A 4,925-nucleotide genomic window follows, 5' to 3' on the forward strand; every position below is an offset into this window, starting at 1 on the left:
TGGTCGAACAAATCGACCCCAATTTATTCCTTGTAAGCCTAGGACTTATTCTATCAGTGTCTTACGTAAACGCAGCAACATCAGTTATCAAGCAATGGTGAGGATACTTTTAATTATTACGATTATAGATAACAACCTGGGCTGTAACTTCTGAGCCCGAGTCGGGCGCGTATAAACGATGTCGAGAGAACGTCTGCCACGAATGATATGTTTTGAAACAGGGCAGCTCTAGGCTGACTGCCAGACGCTGAACGAAAATAAATAAACTGCGACCAGGCTCAATAAAAGGAGCCCGAGTTATGGGCTGAAATTACATACTTGAAGTCAGTGTTGGCAGAAATTAAATCAGCTTGCAAATACGCGTTCATTTTACTAAATTGATACTCGAGCTAAACCCGAACAGCCCGAATGCCGGAGTCACCAGTGATATATATATATATATATATATATATATATATATATATATATATATATATATATATATATAGGTCTGATAATGCAAGCAGTAAAAATAGAAATCAAAACATGAGTATATGTATAATTTCATTAATATTTAGCAGACGCAACAGAGATTCAAAGATCGAGAGTTTCGAGCGTTAGCACTTATCACATACCTATGTACACATAGTGTACGTGCGCGCGCGCACGTGTGTGTGTGTGTGTGTGTGTGTGTGTGTGTGTGTGTGTGTGTGTTGTGTGTCGTCAGTAGATCATAAATCCGAAAGAGAAACACTCTCTAAGTTATAAAGCAGTAGACTATATAGATAAAGTGAGATATGACCGGTCGATGGGGTTACCCACAATAACCCCATAGACCGGCCATATCTATCTATTATATATATATATACTAGATGTACCTACCTTGATCCGTTGGGTCACAACCACTCCAAGTTGAAAATGTCGATGCGCGGCGTGAAAGGTAAAAATATTATCATATTTCGAACTTCATGCAATAAAATTCTTAAATAACAGTTCTCCTGCCTTTGGTGTGACAACATAAACACGACCAAAAGTTTCTTCACTGAAAACGTTTAAATGTTCTTCAACTTTTTTCCTTCGCTTTTTTTCTTTGTCATTCTCTGTTACTACTGTTCCAAGTGAAATACATGGCTACATGCTGCTTGAAAGCTTTTATCTTCGCCTGACAATTTTAAGACGTCACAGTCCGTTGTATTTATGTTCTAGTCTCCATGTTGCTAAGTTAAAGTTAAAATCGTCAAAATAAATAAGTGCATTTAATGTTACTACATCATTAGTTTCTTATATAAGTTGGCAGTCATAGATTTATAAGATATGAAACATGAGTGTTGTCACGTCCACGCACGTTGGAGCAGCAGAAACGAAAAGTGAAATAGCGATTTATGAATTTTAAATTAGGTTACGGAAGTGAATAGCTAGAAACTTATCGCTACAATTTCTGTAATCATTCCCAAAACGCAAGTCAGCTGGGGAGCCTCTACGTGGTTATTTTACGCGCTGGAAATAGCAGCTACATCTCCCTCAGATCATACTTTAACGCCATTAAAGCGAGGGACTCGTTGAATAATGTGGTTCCGACAGCATTATGCATGTAAGAAAGATAGGATGATCGCGGCTTGATTGCATTTAACCAAAGGTCAGTTCAATCAGTGCTAAATCGGAGCTAAAGATAAGAATAACAACAACAGCAGCAGTAGCAGCAATAGCAGCAGCAATTAGTAAAACTATTGTCAAGAACGGACGAGGAATTTCTTTGTAAACCGTTGAGCATTTTAACACAGACACCAAAGTCTTTTCAACAAATTCTCAGATGAAGGCCACATTTTAGAGTTTTAAAAATTGTAACAAACAATTTGCAATTCGTTGGTTTGCCGTTCGTTGGAGTGAAAACTACCGACATAGACAAAGTGCTGAATTATTATGTCGTAAGTTCGAATTCACCACAATCCTTCTGTTATTGATTTGAATTTACGTGATAATAAAAATATTATCAATACAGAATACCGTTTAATCGCCAGAAGCTGCATTTTTCGTCCGGGAAAATCCCTTTAAAAACGTATAATGTTCTTTAAACATAAAATATACTTCAGAGTTCGGTGAAACAAAATCATACCAGAAATGATTACGAAAGCGACAGATACGGATTTCGTGATAGTTGCGCGATCGTATCACTAGCGAAACAAAATTGAATCTGCTGATCTGAAGTATATACAGATAGTGTATAAACTATCCACTGGTTTGCGATGGCCCTGCAGAAACAGGATAAATTTGAATTATGCGGCTCTGTAATAGAAACATTATCAATACAACTACGGCGAAATACATATCTGTCGCTGTTGCGATCACTACCGGAAGCATTTCGTTTCGCCTAGTTCTAAAGTATATAGTGTTCTGTAACACTATAAGTTCTTAAAGGGATTTTTTCCCGTGCGAAAAACCGCAGCTTCTGGCATTTAAACAACACACATACGTGAAGCATATTGGTAGCGTTTCTATTATAGTGCTGTGATTCTGCTGCATAATTCGAATTTACCAAAATTCCAGAAACAGTTATCACATCTAAGACATCTACCAATCTTAGAATAACACCCTATCCAGGGATACATCTAATTAATACAAAAGAAACAGTAATTAAGTAGCGAGCAAATGTCTTTTGTTAGATTTTAAATGCCCACAACAACGACGATTAGCCATCTACAATCAACGTATATTGATTCGAAACTGGGTGGAGAGATTAATGAATAGAGTTGAGCGATTTAATAACATCCGACTACATGTTTAAGTTTCCTTCCCGCGTTCTTATCTTCTCGTATCTCTCACTCTCCTTCCCATCTCTCTCTCTCTCTCTCTCTCATCACGTTATCCCTCCTCTCTCTCCCCTCTCTCTACCTCTCTCTGCTGCTCAGTGTCAAAAACTGGTGCCAACAAACTATAAATTGTTGTTATGGTCGCCATTATTTTTTTCATTTTATGTATTTATTCATAATTTTTTTTTGTCTCAATTCTACAAAATCCCCGTTTAAAGAGAAGGGTGTTGACATGAGAAAAAGAAAACTAAAGATAAATTCTCGCTTGTTCGTTAAACATTTGGACAACTGGTTACTGTAGTGTAAATATACACATATACAGATACGCCCATGCTTATATTTATGCATATATATCTGTACACTTACACGCACACATATGCATGCATGTATCTAAATATATATATATATATATATATATATATATATATATATATATATATATATATATATATATATATATATATATACGTATATATGTATATGTGTGTGTGTATATATATATATATATATATATATATATACAGAAACACACGTATATATGTATATGTGTGTGTATATATATATATATATATATATATATATATATATATATATATATATAATGTATATATGTATATTTGTTTTTATGTAATAATGATTTCTTTACTTTTAAAATCAATTTTATATCAAATTAAAAGATTACTCAATACATTTGGGAAAGTGCAAGAATAGTATTAGCAATGACTTTGAAGTTTCGGCTAACTAAGCCATCATCAGACTGTGTTTACATACATATATATATATATATATATATATATATACACACACATATTCCCAACCAAGCTCTTCGATCTTCTGTGATGTGATCTTTGCAGTGTGGGGTCGCACATTGTCCTGATGAAACATCACTCCTTTTCGATTCACTAAAGCGGGTCTTTTTTTTCTTCAAAGCTTGGTTCAAACGCTCTAATTTCTGACAGTAGACTTGAGCATTGATTGTTGCATTATGTGGTGACAATTCAACGTGAATTACTCATTTGTAATCCTACCAGATAGAGAGAAGAACCTTTTTTCCATGAAGTTCCCTTCTTGGTTGTGGTTGAGCTTTTTCCCTTTTACCAAGTCACTGTTTACAACGTTTAACATTTCGATAGAAGATCCATTTTTCGTCACCAGTCACAAGTCTATCCAAAAAGGGTGAAATGAGTTCGCGAGAATGGAGAGAAGAGCAGATCTCAACTCGGGATCTGCGGTTGCTTTCGGACAATTCATGAGGCACACATTTTCCAAGTTTAGGAACCCTTCTAAGTTGTTGAAGATGACGATGGACAGTTGTATGGTTTGAGCTAAGCTTTATTGCCAATTCTTCAACTGATAATGCAGGATTTTCTTCAAGTAATGCCTCAAGGAGCTTATCATCAAACTCAACTGGACGTCCTGTTCGATCTTCATCTTCAAGGCTGAAATCTCCACTTCTGAATTTTGCAAACCATATTCTGTAAGTTCTTTCATTCAAGCATTCTTTCCCATAAACTGAGTGTATGTTTCAAATCGCTTCAGCTGCAGAGTTTCCTTTTTTGTACTCATAAAGCATTATGTGCCTCAAATGCTCTTTGGATACTCCCATGTTAGAAAGAGTTTTAATCAAAGAAATTTTAATTCTATTATTCTGTAAAATAATATTTAATTAGTTTAGATGTACACAAATGCACAAAAATAATTTTTAATTCCATTAGACATTCTAAAATGCTATTAAATTTCATTCAATTTTAAAAAAGGTAAAATCGGACAGAACTTATGGAATGACATGATTATATATATATATATACACGACCTTACGTATATATTATGTTATATTACAATATAAATAAATTTTGGGATTGTCAATTGTGTCTCTCTATTTAATTTATTATATATATATATATATATATATATATATATATATATATATATATATGGGAGAATATACAAATAATAACAACAGACGAGGACAGGTGGTGTAAATAACAAAAGTATATATTAGTATGACGCTCGGGAATACGGAAAGTCTTTGACGTTTCGAGCTACGCTCTTCAACAGAAAGAATACGGAGACAAGGAGACACAATTGACAATCCAAAACATTATTTATATTGTAATATAACAAAATATATGCGTAAAG

General features: G+C 34.3%; 1 long non-coding RNA gene across 1 annotated transcript in view; it reads right to left on the reverse strand.

Moving 5' to 3' along the window:
• Window positions 1-1,535, reverse strand: part of LOC128247615 (uncharacterized) — a 49,785-nt gene extending 48,250 nt beyond the window's left edge. The window contains exon 1 of the long non-coding RNA XR_016241335.1: window positions 862-1,535. This is a non-coding gene — a long non-coding RNA (uncharacterized LOC128247615). The remainder of the gene's footprint in view (window positions 1-861) is intronic.
• Between the last annotated feature and the right edge of the window lie 3,390 nt (window positions 1,536-4,925).

Source organism: Octopus bimaculoides, chromosome 4, assembly GCF_046866305.1.
Source record: "Octopus bimaculoides isolate indiv1 chromosome 4, ASM4686630v1, whole genome shotgun sequence".
Classification (NCBI taxonomy): Eukaryota; Metazoa; Mollusca; class Cephalopoda; order Octopoda; family Octopodidae; genus Octopus; species Octopus bimaculoides.